The sequence below is a fragment of the Chroicocephalus ridibundus genome, chromosome 16 (assembly GCF_963924245.1).
Source record: "Chroicocephalus ridibundus chromosome 16, bChrRid1.1, whole genome shotgun sequence".
In the NCBI taxonomy this organism is placed as follows: domain Eukaryota; kingdom Metazoa; phylum Chordata; class Aves; order Charadriiformes; family Laridae; genus Chroicocephalus; species Chroicocephalus ridibundus.
Window position 1 is genome coordinate 8,140,134 of NC_086299.1, and position 18,274 is coordinate 8,158,407.

Below are 18,274 nucleotides of genomic sequence, written 5' to 3' on the forward strand. Positions count from 1 at the left end.
GGATTGGCTTGTAGGTTGCCGTGCCTGGCCGTGAAAGGTGGCCAAGGCGGGATACTGGCTGTAAAGGTCCTTCTTCCCAATTGCAGTGCAATTATACCTCCATGGTTGAACGGCCTATGAACTCCCAACCTTATACCCTGCCCTGTTACAGGCAGTGCTTTCAGCTTCTAGAACAGGTGGGTTAATCACTCGAATCATTCCACTAAGAAACAAAGGAATTAACCCAGGCAAGGAACAGCCACTGATTGCTTCCCCTGCTCCACCTCACCCAGCAGAGGCACAGGAAGAGCTACCCCCTCACAAGAATTCATTCTAATTGTGCAGCAGCTCCCGCAGGAGTACATCGCTGCACGGAGTGGGAGAATGGATGAGGTTTGGATTAGAAGCTGGGACTCCTTCAGGAAATAAGTACTTCTCTCAAATGCACAGAGCTCAGACTTAAACAAGCCTCCTGGGGTGACAGAGGAGCTTGAGGAGACCGCTTCTTCCTGTAAGAGTATTATCTTCGTGACCCGCCACGTCGTATTGGAGCCAGATGGTCCAGCTCCATCCGCTTTACTGAAAAAGCACAAGTTTCCGCACTGCTAGTGGTAATATTGCTTGCTGTTAAAGATCTGATTCTGCGAGCAGATTCTGGGGTCGCTCAAACAGCGGAAACGAAGCAGGTATTTGCAGGGCAAATTTGGGGACTAAATTGGGTCAAGGCTTGCCCTCCTCTAGTGGCGCTTAATGCCTCCTGCCTGAACCGCACGTACGTATTCAGGGCCAGTCTGTGCTTACCCCACAGGCCTTTCCTACCCCTTGGATTAACCTAAATCAGTATTTTGCAGACAGCCTGGTCCAGCTGTAGAGGACAAGAATTCATAATAACAGTCCACTATACGAGCTGAGATTCATCTTTACACAAGGAGCTGCCTGCACTTCCAAAAGACCACAGAATTTTTAGTTCTTGGAGATCTAACGAGGTGGGACGGTGCCCAGACCTTGTACTGGTTCTTCAGTCTTGTACCCGTCGGTTTTCAGCTCCTTTCCGTGAGAAATGCAAGGCCGTGTTCCACATGCACCCTGACCACACGCGCCTTGCCCCAGAGCTTGAAATGGATCCCAAGGACTGATTTGTGTTGGCGTCCCAGCACCAAAGGGTTTTCCTCACCCTCGACCTCATGTTAATCCCCTCCCTCGCTCCAAAACGGACCTGGCAGAGCAGCACTGGGGTACACAAGCACATTCTGTGTTCTCCGCCTCGGTCACTGGAAATCTCGAAATATTTTTTTCAATACTTTGTAGTAAGCTGGGCGTGTGATTCCTTGCCAAAACCAGTAGGTCACACGCAAGAACAGTAGGAAAAAATGAACCAATTCGGATAGAACTTAAACTTATTCCCATCGCAATGTGTGAGCAGCTTGAAAGGCGCTGGCTGGGCCTGCTTTAGCGCCAACCGGACGAGCTCAGCTTTGTGTTTACCCTTGCAGGTTGTAATTCTCAGGAAAACGAGAGAGAGAGAGAGAGGGAAGAAGCAGAGAAGCGGTCTTTGCTGATTAGCTTCTGCGTTAATAAGTAACTGGTTCACGAGGGTCGGAGGAAATGGTGTGAAATTTGAGTGACTCTGCAAATTGGCTTTTAACAAGCATTTAAGTAAGAGGAATTGGAGCGCACACCCACCACCCATCCATCTTCTCTTCTTAAAGTATGGGTCCTAACCTTGGATGGAGCTGAGTAAATAAATAAAAATAAAAAAAAAAAAAAAGAAGATAACTAATTGAGCATCCATGGCAGGCACAGGAATGTCGCCTTAAAAAGCCGAAATGGAGACCGGGGAAAGTCCCCCTTCCCGCCTCCGTGATGACGTACGCTCAGGAAAATGTCCCTTCAGTCTTGTCTCAGAGAGGGACGGTCACGAGAGCCAGGGGCAACCCAGGAAAATGCCCTTCTGCCTCCGCATCTTTCTCTCCCTCCCCTTCTCCTACTGACTTTCCTCTCGCTTCCATCGGTTTCGCAGGATTTCACTTCCACTGATTCTTAGGACGGGTTAAGAGCTGTCTGAGGCCTGCTCCGCGTCAGACTTAATTCTGGAAAAGTTGTCGGGCTGAGGGGCGGTCGGCTGTTGCCGAGGGCAGAGCCTCTAGAGCCTCTAGAATCAGCCGAGGACGGCTGCGCCCCCGCGGCCACGGGGAGCCATTCCTCGGCGAGGGACGCGGCGGACACAGCTGCTGGTAAGTTCTTTACCATTCATTTATTATTTTTTTTTTTTCAACTCGCATACCAGTGAACTGGAAACAGTTGTGTTTTCATAATTGTACTGCCCCATAATCAGCAAGTATTCCAAGTTAAATATTTACCGGTTATTGCTTTGTCTAAGGGAGAGGCCCTCAGCCTTCCCCTATCTTTTTAGTCCTGGAGCTGGAGAAAGGCCTTTAATGGTGGTGGTTTCCTTTAGCCTGAGCGCCTGCTGATTGCTGTCTTACCAGGCAAAGTTAGATCTAGCTATTTTTGTCTAATACTGTCTGGTAATGCCGTCAATCGCATTGGCAAACCTCTTCGTCTTGAGAGAAATACGGAGAAAAAAAGCTTGCCTTTTTCAGAAGAATCGATGGAGTCTGGTGTCTGGCGCCTTCTCACCGGAGCTTGGGCTTACGCCGAAAGCTTGCGCGCTGGTTCTGCGCCTCGTCAACACCCAGACAGGCCCTGTAATGCCTGCAGGAGCGTAGAGAGAGAGATGAGAAAAGTCAAGAGCTCGCATGTCCATAATACCTAGGTAGGTCAAGATCTGTTTTCTGGACTTGCTTCCGTAAGAAACGAGGCTCCTGCGCTCGTTAGCCGTCTGTACGGCAGTGACTTTGGGACCTAGCGTCAGGCTTCCCTGGAGTCTGATGGGTGCAGACGCAACAACCCAGTAGCTTTGAGAATTACGTCATCCAATTAAACGGGCCAAGCAGAGGCCCTCGTCGCTCCCTACGGTAGTAAGTCTGTAGAGTACGCACGGCTGAAAACGCCCAGCGCCGTGGCATAGGGAGCTGAAAGTTTCTAAATCTTCCAAACTTCATCATACAGAGTTACTCCTATACTCAGTACAGAAAACTCTCAGGCTTTTTTGCTGTTGTTTAAGAAGAAGAGAATTTTCCTGGGTAAACTCGGGCCATTTAGCCGCCTGAGGTTGCCGTCAGTTTAAGTAGCTGCTTCTGTTTGGAAATTATTTGTTAAACGAGCAAAATTCAGCCACAGATCAGTGCGCCCTGTTACTGTATCGAAACTCCGAATGAGGTCTGCTTTATTTTCACACGGACCGAAAAGTACTTTTAAAGGCATCTTATAAAAAGGGAGGGTTTGCAAAGCCCTCAGTTCAGCAGATCTTCTATTTGAGATGCGGTTAGCCGAACCACGCCGGGAGAAGGGCGGCCTCCCCGGGAAGTGCCCGGATTCCCCGCACGTGGCGGCCAGCCCTTACCCTCGCCGTGCCGGGGCGCAGCACCGGCCTTGGCCAGTTGCTGGGTTGAACGGAGCCCCCCCTCCTCGCGCAAGGAGAGGGAGCAGCGTGACGCCGCGTGTTCCCGACCTCCGCTGAGCACCCTGCGCCCCGAGGCGGGGGAACGGAGGTAGCGGCGTTCTCCACGACCAGTCGCACTCAAGTGTCAGGAATTTCCCAGTTAGGAAATCGCCTTGCCCAAAACTCGCTCGGAAGGTGAAGATGGTATCTATGTCCCGCTTAAAATGACTCATGCTGGCAAGTCTCACTTTGCAGGGTCCAAGCGGCAGTCCTTTCCATCGAAAAGTTACGGAAAGGCGCTACTCGGTCTGGTATATTGCCGTGTCTCACCGAGCTACGAGGCCACTACATTTTACGCTTCTCCCCGTGCTGCCCCTGAACTCCAGCTGCTGGGTTCCTTCTGTCCCGTTCCTCTGTACGCCTCCCTCTGTCCAACACTCACCCTTGGGATTTCGCAGAAGCCACAGTCTCTTGCTGGAACCTTCACCTTCTATTTCTGTCTTCGTGAGATGCTCGACATGATGTTCGAGGGTTTTTTGGAGTTAAGGTGTTCCCGGAAATGAAACAAATTTGACCTTTCAGCAACACGTTACGAATTATCTTTAAAAGAAGTGAAAAAACAAGAACTGCGTGCCTTTTGCTGAAATGTTTTTTGGGGAAATTGGTAATAAAAAAAAAAAATTCCGTGAGATGCCCGATGCAATCGATTTTAAAGGGTAGGTATATGCACAAAGCGTTCCCGGGGAAGGCAGAGAGATGAAGCTGTGACTCTAGTCCCTAATGCCGCGGTCAGTAGCTTACAGCTCACTCTCCCACCAGGAGCTTGATGTAATTATTCTGCTGAATATTCTGCTGACACCGTTTTTATCACTGGCACCCACGCGTGTGGACAGGCACCTACGTAGAGATTGTTTTCTTTGTAGAAGCAGGAAGAAGAGTTTCACTCGCTGCTATTGTACAGATACATGTTTATATCTTACACGCCGTTTAATGTGCTATTTCGCTGCCTCATAGCTCACGTTACTCATTTTAGGATTCTAATAAAAAAAACACTCGTATATTTAATAAAAGATGTTGAATCTCAGCCCAGCTCTGAGCTGAATTTATTTTGAAGCAATAGAGATTTCTGAGCGTTTAAACCGAGCCTTCCCCGACGCTGGAGCAGCTCCAGCCCCGGAGCAGTACGTGCTGCCCCGCGCGGCTCTGGGGGGAGCCGGAGCCCAATCCCCGGCGCGTTCCCTGCCCGTCGGGGTGGGATGGGTGGGATGGGGCAGGGGTACGGCGCGGTGCTGGGGCACTCCGGAGCTCTGCTGCTCCCGCGGTCGCTCCCCACGGCCTGGGCTGGGCCGGCACAATTTACAACCAACTCTTCCAAGGGGTCGCGACCGCTGCGAGGCTGAACTGGGGGCCGGACATGGACCATCGATGGAACGCCGCCTTGTCCCTGCCCCGCTCATAAACCTCTACCCAGCCACGTGAGACCGAAACCAACCCAGCAACATTTCGTTATCCTTAACATTGAATATCCTTGATTCCTAAGCGAAGGACCTGCCATCGGGTGGGGTGGGTGGGGAAGGAATTTCTCAATAAGCTCCCACCAAAAAAAAACCCCCTTAATCCAGAAAAAATGGTCCTTAAACAAGCCAGGAGCTGGTGTCTCTCACAGAATACAAGCATTAAACTCCCTTGTAACGCCTCAACATATATATGTGTGTATATGTATATATTTAATGTTACTTGTCCTGCTGATCTGTAGTCTGGAACAAGCCAAGGAGACTTTTGACTTGAAAACCCTCTTATGATCGTGGCAGTAGCAAGGCACATTCCGTCTTCACAAATCCTAAACCACATCCCCCTCCGAGGAGAGCAGCAGGAAGGAAAGAAGCAACATCTATTTCAGCAAAACCAGCGTTTCCCGTCCTTTGACCGACCAGCCAACACTCCGGGCGGGTTTTCCGAACTGAGGAGCAGGAGCAGGAAGAGGCACCGCAACCGGAACGGCCCGGGCTCAGCCGGGGGAGAACTGAAGCAACTCATTGCTGCCCGGTGTAACTGTAGCTCGTGTCGTTGATTGAGGACTTACCGCAAGAGCAAGGCAAGTGGGAACCTTCCGACTACTTGCAGTACCTTCAGCTGGTACTCCACATGGAGTACCGATACCGGCTCTGCTTTCCAGGTACCGCCACAACTTCTTAATCCCTGCTTTCAGTCTTGGTACCTAGTAGAGTATTTAATTTTTTTATTTTTTTTTTTAAACAAACCTTTGTAAGCAAATTATTACATGAGGGGCCAAAAAAAATTGGGCAAACTTTCATTTCGGTCTGCTTCCCTTTTGTTAATCTTAGACTTTGGTACTCAAAATCTGTAAAAGCAGCGCCAAACATTGGCTTTACAGTTGTGAAAAGGATATTTTTTTTCAGCCTTATTTGTTGCTCTGAAACCCTGCGGCCCTTATTTCCACCTTCTAAGGTGAGCACAAGTCAAATATCCTTTTCCCAGCCTACGGCTCGTGCTGTGACGTACAAAATAAGGTCCGGGGACTCTGTCGCGATGCGCTTTACATTCCAGTAGGTAAAATATGGGAGTACGCTCCACACCAGGAGGCAGCGGTCCAGCGCGCCTTTGCACGATCAAGCACAGCGTCAGCGGGGATCGTGTTTTACCAAACAGCCCTCAAATATCTCCTGTTTCCCTGCCTCCCACAACTCCGTAATTAGTATTGATGCTTCCTACTAGGCTGGGTGTCAGAATTGGCTCTGTTTGCTATCGGAATGCTACGTCGCAATGCCACCGGGCTGTTAATGCCTCATCTCACAGCGTCCCTCTCTCCCCCCGCCCCGGCACTTCCCAACCACCATTGGCATTGCAGTCGCGTCGCTGTGTATCACCCACAGGTTAAAATTGGGAAAACTCAGGCACACGCAGAGAAAATAACTCATCCGGGCAGCTGCAGAAGAAAATAACCAAGAGACTTTGCTGTAGACTCCAAGTATTCAGCCTTATTTGTCTTTAACTTACTAACATTAACGTTTAACACACTGGCATGGCAACATATGGCTTTAAAAAAAGAAAAGGTGAGCACCTCCTCTCCTCTCCTCTCCTCTCCTCTCCTCTCCTCTCCTCTCCTCTCCTCTCCTCTCCTCTCCCTCTCCCTCTCCCTCTCCCTCTCCCTCTCCCTCTCCCTCTCCCTCTCCCTCTCCCTCTCCTCTCCTCTCCTCTCCTCTCCTCTCCTCTCCTCTCCTCTCCTCTCCCTCTCCCTCTCCCTCTCCCTCTCCCTCTCCCTCTCCTCTCCTCTCCTCTCCTCTCCTCTCCTCTCTCCTCTCCTCCAATTACCAATTTTAACAACAAGCGAAAAATAAACCAGGGATTTCTAACAGGGAGCTGAGCAGAGACAAAGACAAGACATTTAGCTTTCCCAGTATTTTGCAGAAATCAAAAGATTTAGGGGGGAAAACCAGCTTGAACCCTTCTAAATACTTTATTAGTCGTCATGCAGCAATAAACTCCAGCGCGTTAAACCCACGTCACATCACCTGTACGCAGGACGGAGGCACCATCAATAGGAAGGAGGGTTCTCAACAGGGTTCTTTACAGCTGCAGAATATCAGCCCCAGGTGTCGTGTGGAAGGCGATTTAGATACTTAGATGGTAGGGAAGAAAACCGTAACACCTCCCCCCCTTTACAAACGGCCTGGGAGAAGCTCGTTTCATATTCCTTTGTGGGTTTATTTTAGGCCAGGCGAGGTGGGGGCAGCTCCCAGGGCAGTAAATTTAACAGGCACCTCCTGGCACAGCCCAAACCCGTTCAAGAACAAAGTTCAAGCCGTTTAAACTACAGACATATGAACACATCATTTGATAATAAGCGGATTTAAGTATTAAAGAAGCTGTTTAATGAGTAATATACAATTCTATCAAACTATGTACCTTCTTCAAGGTGGCAGCAGCATTATTTATTTATTTTTTTCCCCGATAGTGTCAATTTGCTTTAAAAGCACCCGGGATCCAAACCGCCACGTTCAGGTTGGAGCATCTTGTGCAACTTCCCTGGCCCCTCCTGAGACCCACGGCACTTTAAAACCCTCATAAACACAGGTCTAAAGGGGGGGTTGGTGGTGGTGCGTGTGTCGGAAGAACCAAGTGGATCTGATATTTGATGAAGATTCCACTTTAATTTTGGTGTCTGAGTGCTTAATAGACTGTATTAAACCATTCCCTCAAGCGGGAGCCACGGGCAGGGAGAGGTTCAGCAAACAGCCAGGAGACGCGACCGCGCTTGGATCGCTCGTGTTATTTGCACGGCAAACACCGCTTTAAACAAACCCACTGCTGTGCGCGAGCTTAACTCGTTATTCACTGCCTGCCGTCTGATGGCCGATTCTGAGCCTGCCCTGTCCATAAACGGAGGCCACGCGAGAGAAAAAGCCTTGTGCGCCCATGAATGAAGGGAAACCTGAAAAACCGGGAGGAGTTAATAACGTGCGGCTCTTTCAGCTCGCTCACTTGTCTTCGGCCCTTATCTCCCGCAGAACGGCTCCCAAAATCAGGGCCATTTTAGAATAAAGGAACTGCCTATAAATATATTTTAAAAAACAGCAAGACCGGGAAAAGTCTGAGCTAACCGTGGTTGTATAGTGACCAAATTGAATTAGACACAGCCGGCATTTAACTCTCTTCCTGATACCTCATCTAAATCTTCCCTCTCTCAGTTTAAAACCATTCCCCCTTGTCCTATGGCTCCCCCACAGAGTCACGGAACGGTGGGGGTGGGAAGGGACCTCTGGAGATCACCCCGTCCCACCCCCTGCCAGAGCAGGGTCACCCACAGCAGGTGGCACAGGAACGCGTCCAGGCGGGGTTGGAATGTCTCCAGAGACGGAGACTCCCCCACCTCTCTGGGCAGCCTGTGCCAGGGCTCTGCCACCCTCACAGCAAAGAAGTTCCTCCTCACGTTTAGGTGGAACTTCCCGTGTTCCAGCTTGTGCCCGTTGCCCCTTGTCCTGTCACCGGGCACTACTGAGAAGCCAAGTTCTGGAGCGCTATGAGGCAAACTTTCCTCATCTGAAGCTATAGCTGGGGGGCATGTAAACACTTGGCCATGCCAAATAAATGGTTAAGTTTGCCGGGTTGCTCTCTGTAGTGATAAAATAAAATAAAAATAGCCAGCAGCATGGCTCCGTGGGATGGTCTTTGTGGTTTATAGAGAACATGACTGACAACACGCATGAAAATTTGGCCCCATCCGATACTGTGAAGCGACCGCGTGTTTGAACGGCAGCACTCGGCCAGGAACTCGCAGCAACGGATGGGGCCCCGTCAGGGTTTGAATGGAGAGAAGTAACCGGAGCGATGCGTATCCCATAGCAATCCGACTGCCAAAATACTGAAACGACAGCCACAGTTTGCCCTCAGACTACTGGAATTTCATCAGAAATTCATTTCTGAGGGCATCTGGGCATCCCTCTCACCTTCCCGAGGAGGGAGACCGCGGGGCCATGGGCGGAGCGTCCCGACTTCTCGGTTCGCTGGCAGCACTTCAGAGTCCCGCAGGCATCCGAGAGACGGGTCCAGGCTTGAGCAGCTGCGGGTTCTGAGATGAACCAAAGGCATTTCTGAAAGAGGACACACATGCCGAGTGAGCCTGACGGGTACGGCCACGGGGAATTTGTTTAAGTCTCAGGCAAAGTCCTGCCAAGCAATGGTTTGTACTTAGAAAGCTTCTGAGACTCTCCCGAAGTTGTGTATGAAATAAAACGCCCGAAGAAAATACCGCGGTAAATAAAAGAAGACTGAACCCCATCTAGGGAGGCAGCGGTACAGAGCTGGGCATGGACGGGGATGGCTTTGGGTCTGTGACAGCCTCAGCCCCTACAGACCGGCTCGCGGCTGGCTCTGCTGCCGACGGCGCGGCTGTGTTTGGGCAGGTCAATAAGGTCACTGCGGTTATTCCAGCTCCACGGGGATGCAGAGGGTGCAGACAGGCCCTGGGAATTTACAGCTGGTGGTCTGGAAAAAAAGCCAAGGCAGCAAAGTGCCCAAATCAAACTGGAATTCAACGGGCTTTGGGTGCTCAGCGCCCCACGACCTTTGAAAATGCCACAAATGATGTGAGAACCTGCACCGCTCCGCTTGTGAATCAGCCCGGGCGGCTGTTTTACCATGGCTTCATGCCCCAATGAGACGGAATTCCAGCCTCACCCCTCCCCTGGAGTCTGACCGCACACATGGAGTGACCAGAGCAAGAAAAGGCAAATGGGGGGGCTTTGAATGACACGGTCACCCTTTGCTGCAGCAACAGGCAAGAGCAACTCCTTGGCAGTAGTTTGTCTTTAAAAAAAAAAAAACAACCAAACAAAACACAACCGTTTTTCACTCACAACTGCTGCTCCTGCTCACGTCCCTCTCGAATTTCCTGCAAGTTCTGGAAGTCGGCTCTGCAGGTACGGAACGGGAGCCAGGGCGAGTGGTTCTCCTGTAAAATCAGAACTTGGGCCTTGTGCCTCACACGGCTTCTTTTTTAATATATTAAATATATATATTTGTATATGTTAATACACTATAATATATATATTATTTTATATATTAAAGACGGTGGGCCAGGAGGACATACACACGGCGAGAGGAGCACCCGTGGATCCAGCGGGAGACGCTCCGGCGGGGCGGCTGCCTCCCGCACGAGGAGCTGCTGGGTCTGGGACTGGGCAGCGGGAAACCCGAGCCGCGGGAAGGACCACGTGCCACGGCTGTTTGCTTTACTCCTCGCTCACCTTTCTTTTTCCCGCCGCCACGCCTCGGACGGTGGGTTGGATGTTGCTGAAGCTGGGATGTAACGTCACTCCGGGGACTCGCCGCTCCTTCAGCTGCAGCTCCAAATCCACACAAGGCAGGAGAACGCAACACCAGAAAGGGTTCAGCACAAAAACAAAGCAGCAAACCCAAATGTTGTGGTTTGGGCACCAAAGCCACGTGAAAAGGGAGAGAAAGGGTGCGCATTTTCTAGGAAACACTCCCAGTTCCCTCAAAATACCGATACAAAGCCAGATGAAACCCTTGGAAGTTTTCCACAGCCTTCACGGGACTTCAGGCCAAATTCCTTTTTCCACGATTGACGGAGCCTCTCCTCTCACGGAGCGACGTGCTCCCGCCTTTCTGCTGATTTCAAGCAGGACTGTAGGTGCTCAGCGACGCCGACAAATGGGCCTGTTTCAGGAGGAACTGGCTTGACGAAATCGCCGCGCGGAGGATTCACCTGCTGCTGGAGGGGCGCGTTGGGCTTGTCTTCTCCTAACGCCACGGCTTCGCTTCCAAATTTGGGGCTTAATCATTAATTTCCACGTGTCTGCGGGCCGCATGCCTGCTGTGCAGTGAGCCAGGGCTGGGCTGATAAACGCCTTGGGAAAGCTGGTGCCTGCCCCCGTGTTCCTACCGCTTTCCCTCTGGTACCGACATCAACCCCCCCCACCACCCGCACTCTGTGTGGGAACCACAACTCGCCACCGGGGAGCCCAAGCACGCATTGTTTAATACACCTATCAAAGCAATTTATAATTATCCATTACCGTTAAAGTCCGCAACATGTAAATGTTGGGGGTTTTTTTTCCATCGCACAGGTGAGTCTCCCCGTCGCTCTCTGTGGCTTTCTTGCAGAGCCAAGGGGAGATGATCCTTCCTGGCCCCTACAGCAGCAAAAAACACGTGTACGTGACGGTGCACGGTCCTTCCGATCTGCCTCCACACGGCCGGTTTCTCCCTCCCTCCCTCTAGAAGCACTCTCCGTAAAAAACACTACTACTGTTGGAAAATGCCGATGCCAAGCTAGGAAAAATACCCTGGAATTGCAAACCCTGGAAAAAGCATTGGAATTGACCTCGTCCCAGCTCCAGAGGCGGTTTGGGAATGACCCCGTTTGTGTGTGGGGGGGGGGGAACAGCCTCCAAATGTGATTAAAACATTGCTCCCTGGGAGACGTGCTGTGCTCACCCTCCCGTTTGCTACGGAAAAGGCCGCTGGGAGCACACGCACCACCGGCACGAGTCACCCCTAAAATATCCTTGAATGAAGGCGATTGCGTAGACAGGGCTGCACTCCCACCGCCAGCACGGGGTGAAACCTCATGGCTGCAGCTGGTACCCAGCCCCGGCCGCGCCGATCCCAGCCCCGAGCGCCGGTTTTGGTTGGAATAGCGCTGCCCACCCCAACACCGGGATGAGCAGCATCAAGACTTTACTGTGTCCAGCTCCGAAGCCCGCAGCACAAGAAGGGCATGGACCTGTTGGAGCAGGGCCAGAGGAGGCCACGGAGATGATCCAAGGGCTGGAGCCCCTCTGCTGTGAGGACAGTCTGAGAGAGCTGGGGGGGTTCAGCCTGGAGAAGAGAAGGCTCCGGGGAGACCTCAGAGCCCCTTCCAGTCCCTGAAGGGGGCTACAAGAAAGCTGGGGAGGGGCTGTTTGCAAGGGCATGGAGCCATAGGACGAGGGCCAATGGTTTAAACTAGAGCAGGGCAGGTTTAGGTGAGACATCAGGAAGAAGTTCTTCACACTGAGGGTGGTGAGACACTGGCCCAGGTTGCCCAGAGAGGTGGGGGAGGCCCCATCCCTGGAGACGTTCAAGGCCAGGCTGGATGAGGCTCTGAGCAACCTGATCTAGTTACAGATGTCCCTGCTGTCTGCAGGGGGGTGGGACGAGATGGCCTTTAGAGGTCCCTTCCAACCCAACACAGTCTATGATTCCATGATTCTAAGACCCACTAAAGCATCTCTCATAAGCCACTGAAACTGTGTTTTCTGTCCTCAAAGCGCATCTATTTATAGAGAGAGACACATCAAAAAGCATCACATACCTGCAGTAAAGCAAAGATTGTTTTCTTCAGCAAGAAAATATTAGCAGGTGTTTACGCAGCTTGCTTCCTTGCGCAGTACGCTGTGTGACATCAAGCCGTCGGGTGGTTACAAAACCTGAGAAAAATTCAGGCCCTGGGAGAGCTGCTGTCTCTTCTACCGGCAGCACTGTCGGCGTGCGACGGGAGCGCTCGATTCCGTTCTTTTCCTGGAATAGCAAGGCTCAGTTGTTTGCTTCAAGGTTCTGCATAAGTAACGATGTAGAACATTTATTTTCTTTTAAAAAGGAATTTTCTGCGGATTAATATTTGAGCTTTCACTAGTTTTTGTTTCATACAGCGCTCCTCGCTTTTGTAGCTTGGATTTCTCGTGAACCTTGAAAAAAGAATTATAAATTTATTATTGCATCTTCTATAGCCAAAATACATTCCTTATATAAATCCTGATATATTTATCGTTTGTTAGACTCGTATTGTGCATGGATCCCATGAGACTTTCAGAAATAGGGAACGCAAATGGGCCTTTCACATCAAAACGTTCCGACTTTGTACACTTAAACAACAGACCAAATGCAGCACTGTCTGACTCCCAACAGAGATGACGCGAATGTTGCTTGTAGAGATAATGAAGTCACAGAAACTCTTTGGCAGAACTACCTTGAATTAAACACGCGCCGTCTCTGGCCGTACCTGTGTTGGCGGTACGCGTTCTTTTTCTATTGCATGTTATTTTTTGAGCCTGGTTTCCCAAGAGAATAAGGATTACACACAAACGTCTTTGGCATTTCTTACTCTAAGGACTTTTAAACCTTTTGGTCAAGTTCTACAACACTTGGTTTTTAGAGGCCTCCTGCATTGGTGCGGGTTTCGGGGGGCTGGGTGGACGACGGGGAGGTGACGAACGCTCCTTCCCCCTCGCCGCCAAGGGAAAACCTTCAGCGGTCTTTGACCGACGCGCTTAGCATTGGGGATTCAAACAGAAAAGGTCAGGAAAATAGGTGTCCAGATAAAATAGAGCTCAAAACACAGGGCGAATACCTAGTTCGGTCTTCTCTGGGAATTCTCTGAGGAATGTCTCATTTCCCTGGATGCAGAGGAATACTGAAAAGCCGCACATTTCGTCGTCTCCGGTGAATGAAACGCCTCCTTTAGCTCTGCAGCTGTCAGCCTCTCCCCTTCTCCAACAATTAGGCAATATTTCCTAGAGGGTGTAACGTTTGCTGAAGGTATTTGCAGTGCCAGTAGGTTGCGACACCGCCGTGTCCTCCCACCCCGGGCTGTTCCCAGTATGACCAGAGAGAGTAGGTTGGGCGGGTTGGCCGGGAGAGGTAATCCAGGAAGGTTGAAGGTAAGGCAAGGACAGGATCCCGACCGGCGCTGCGTGAGCACTGGAGCTAATCGGAGCCATTGTGCACCGACAGGAAAATACGGAGAACGTTCCTGAAGGTCGCCGTGACCGCCGGGGAGGAGTGCCAGGGTATTCACACGGCCTTGGCACGACCACCTTGGGAGGACGCAAGGGCCAACCCAGAGAGAGATTGAAGCGAAGCCAAATTCCGCCTTCCATCAACTTTTCTCACGCCTTTTGGTTGGGGTGGGGAGTTATCACGCACGAAAACACAGGTTTGCTGCTGGGTTTTCATTCTTCCGCCCTTGTAGTTTTAATTGCGATGCCCCTGGCAGGGGATCTCTCTCCTCAGGGAGCAGATTTCAGCATCTCAGGTGCTGCTGGCAGATGTGGCCAAAGTTTTCTGGGTAGGCCAACAATTGGACTGTTTTACCTGCAGTTGGAAGCGTCAAAGCCTGGCAGTAAATGCCGAGTTTTCCAAGCTTTATCTTCTGATGTGAACCCTGGAAACGACCTACTCCCTGTGCATATTCAGCTGAGCTCACCAAAAAAAAAAAAAATCACCTTTATTTTTTTGCTCCTGCAGCTGAAGGACAGAAAATACATAGAGAGAGGAATTTAGGCCTGCATAAATAAGCCTTTCTATCTTTAGATTTTTGACTGGGGCTTCCTAAGTGTCAAAATCCTTTATTATAGCTAGTTCCCCTTCCCTTCCCACAATTAATCCCTGGGTTGTTGTAGACTCAGCTCACCAGTAGCTGCAGCTTAGTGACACAATACAACTATTCAAGGGATTCGATAACCAGTTACAGGCAGTCTGCTAAGAGAAATCGCCGTATTTGGCAGTTATCTCACACTATCACGACCTTATTCCCCCTTTTAAAAATATGTTTGACTTTATGCTTTTTCCCTAAATCAGTGTCATTTTGTATCCGTGTGAGCTGACAGCGTCACCGCTGCCCTCTTCGGTGGCTAGGGGTGAGTTTGCAGGTGTGCTTTTGCTCACATCTGGCAGGCAATTTCCACAGAACCGCCCCGATCGCTGCTCCTCGGGGTGCCCCGGCTCAGCTCTTGGGTGCCCTCTGAGCTCGCAGACTGGATTCTGTCGCGATGGAGCTGAGCTAGGGAAGGCACACACCCTGCCCCACCAGAAACGGGGGGCTCTGGAGACCCGGTGTCCGCAGCACACACGTTACGGGAAAGGCGTCCTCCCTCTCTCTAGAGATCCACTTCTGTTGAACAGATGTATTTGCCGGGGCAGACCTCACCTTGGCACCGAGCAGCTCTGGTGGGCTCCCGAGGGCTGCTGCAGCAGCTGCCTTCGGCCTCCGAGTTGCCCTTCAGAACACCGCAGGAGGAATCGCCGCTGTTCAGTAATGAAACAGAAGGACTTAGGAGGATTTAGGACGCTAATTTTGCCCTGTTACCAGTTTTCACGGTTTGATCGTAGACGCCCCATCCCCAGGTTGGATGGGGCTTTGCGCAACCCGGTCTGGTGGGCGGTAGGTGGGACAGGATGATCGTTGAGGTCCCTTCAAACCTAAACCATTCTGTGATTCTATGATTAATCTGGCAAATTTAACAGTGCACCCTGCACCGGGCCGACTCCCGGACTCGGCATTAACCAAGGCCAACAAAGTACTGAGCTGTGCAAACTCTGCCTCAGAAAGGAAAACTACATTATAGACAAAAATCTATATTTTCATGTCTTTAACCTGTTGGCCTATTGGTGATTGTGCCTCAGAGAGAATGAAACCGGACTCTGTGGTTTGCTCCTCGGGGCGAGTGGGAAGGGTGTCTGCAGCAGACGTGACCTTGAGAAGACTTGAGGAAAGGCGCAGGAGAGGGAGCAAAACTGTGTCAGCCAGCAGACGCTCAGAGAACCGAACTGGTTTTCCCGTTTTTCTGTTACGCAAGCCGACTCGGATCCCCGCGGGCCGCTCTGCTCAGCAGCCCTCCTCTAACACTGCCGTTGGGTGGCTTTATCTGAAAGCGCACACGTTTGCGGAAATCCCGTCGCATTTTTCACACCAGAAGCCCTTGCGTGATTACCAACAGTAGCCAGGCAGCAGTTGCCAGGGGATCAGCCCGTGTTTATAGCGCTGAAGCCTTTCCGAGCCTCCCGGACAGACACAACGCGATCTCGGTATCTATAAAGCAGAAAGAGCCCGGGTTTCTGAGCCTCCGCTTGCCGGTGCGAATCCACCGTGCTTCAGCCGATGGAATAAGGCAGCCTGTGCTCTCCCAGAGCGAAACCAGCTCCAGCGCGGGATGCCGGTTTCTTTAGAAGCTGTTCACGGCCCGACTAGAAGTCAAGTGCAAGTTCTCCAAACCGCAGGCAGGGCAGGGAGCAGTCAAAGCTCTGCCGAAGCATTTAGAAAAACCGCCGAGCGAAGGTTAGAATTTCCATTTCTTTTTTTTTTTAGCTTAAGGTACGGTTTTAGCCCCCGAAAGAAGGGGCTAAAAGGCAAGAAGTCGTGGTTGTACAGAGTGCCTCTCATCTCCGAGGAGATATGGTACAGAGTGATTTTTTTTTCAGTAAAATGCTGAAGTGATTTTGTGTCGTCTAATGCCAGCAGTCACGACTTATAAGCTAACCAGCTATTTGCAGCTATATTATGATATTTGGAGCGAACGTCGCAGGCCCTTTCCCCAGACACGGCCTGGCAAATCCCCTGAGATCTCATCAGATCACCAAAACTGGGCAACCTGCTGCCACCAGATACACCTTGGTAAAAACACTGCACTGTGTTGTTGAGTTGTTGCAGAACAACTACCGCTCCAGACAAACAAGATGACGCCTAAAATGTTATTCTTTGCTGTAAAAGGCTTTACATACATTCTGGGTACGGCAGCACCATCATTATTACCGCCAGCGATCGGTGTCTGTCTTGGTACCTGTTAGTAAGAAGGTGTTACAGAGACACACGTCACTAAACAGACAGGCGTAAGGAGGAGGCTTCTCACTTACTGCAGGCTTTTCTTTCTGCTGTTTTAAAATGCTTTTGCTTTGCCAGGAGAGCGCGTAAAACAGCGTCCGCAGGGCTTGGTATGGGGATGCAAAGGCACACACAGGCTGCGAGGCCACCGTGTGCGCTAATTCCTCACAAGCAGTTGCCGGCTCAGCTCGAGTCCTTCAGCCTCAGGGGACAGTGACGTGTAAGTGCTCAATAATATGGGAAGAGAAACCTCTGAGAAGCATTTATCCTAAAATGAAGCTACAGGAAGAGGCTGGGATAAGAAACAAGCAAACAGCAGAACGCCCGCAGAATGGAAGAGCTGCTTTTGCCTGAGAGGAAGATTTCTGCTTTTGATGTTCACGGCAGGGACAACTGGAAGAGGAACACAAACCTAAGTATCTCCTCAGCGTGATGAGGATTTTTCAATGTGTTTTTCAATTCCATGCTTGAGCCTCACTCCTTTCCTGAGCGGTGCATTCCGAGTGCGGGAGAAAGCAGCAGGAGTAGCAAATGCAAACCCACCTGAACGTCAACCACCCCTGAGGACTCCTGGTCCCCAGTCCTCACGTTGCCTCCACCCAGACACTGACACACGTGTCTGCCTTCCCTGCCGACCCACGCCAACAAATCACCCGGGGAGGACAGTCTTTAATGGGAAATATCCTCTAAATATATCTAACTGTAGAGTCAGTAGCTCAATATTGTAATTCAGCTCGTTGCATTATATCTTCCTACATAAGAATATTTACAGTAACTAGCACTTTCGCATTTGTCCTGCTTACGGACGTTGAACTACACAGTATGCGTGCTCCACTTACGTGGTGTTCTTAGACTATTTGTTACTTTTGCTTGTAAATAAAAGCAGCAAATATCTATTTCCCTCTCTAATTCTAGCTGATGTTTCAGTTGCCCTGTGCTTTCTAAGGTAAGCATCCTTCACAGAATCACAGAACGGTGGGGGTTGGAAGGGACCTCTGGAGATCACCCCGTCCCACCCCCGGCCAGAGCAGGGTCACCCACAGCAGGTGGCACAGGAACGCGTCCAGGCGGGGTTGGAATGTCTCCAGAGACGGAGACTCCCCCACCTCTCTGGGCAGCCTGTGCCAGGGCTCTGCCACCCTCACAGCAAAGAAGTTCCTCCTCGTGTTGAGATGGAACTTCCCGTGGTCAAGTTTGTGCCCGTTACCTCCCGCCCTGTCACTGGGCACCAAGAGGTAACGGGCACAAACTTCCTGCAAAACAGTTGCAGCCTTGACTCAGAACAAATCCTTTTTTCACAACTGATTATTCCAAGCATGAAACTTGCTAAAAACATTCTGCCTATGTCCAACAACTATCCGGCGTTATGGTTTTTGTCTCCAGATAAAATATCTCATTTGTTGTTTTCATATCCATTGCAAAGACAAAAAAAAGAGTCTCGGCTTCCCAGCTTCCTGAAAAGGAGCCTGTCTTTTATCCCGAGGCTGAACAACTGGAGCCTGAAGATGCCATAGACAAAGAATGCCAGCTGTATCTGAGAACAACTCTTGGACACTGCGCCACCACGAGCAGCAGACTTCGGAAAAGCACCTGAATTTATTTACAAGGCAACCCAGGGGCTGCACTGAGCGTTATCGATGGGAAGGAAGCAGAAGGACCACCAAGAT

The 18,274-nt window shown here is 50.7% G+C and overlaps 1 long non-coding RNA gene across 1 annotated transcript; it reads right to left on the reverse strand.

The window, feature by feature from the left end:
• Positions 1-6,944: 6,944 nt before the first annotated feature.
• LOC134524107 (uncharacterized) lies at positions 6,945-11,049 on the reverse strand. Its single transcript, XR_010073495.1, has 3 exons — positions 10,252-11,049; positions 9,862-9,956; positions 6,945-9,096 (listed from the first exon to the last, which is right to left on the reverse strand). It is a non-coding gene; the product is annotated as an uncharacterized LOC134524107 (long non-coding RNA).
• Between the last annotated feature and the right edge of the window lie 7,225 nt (positions 11,050-18,274).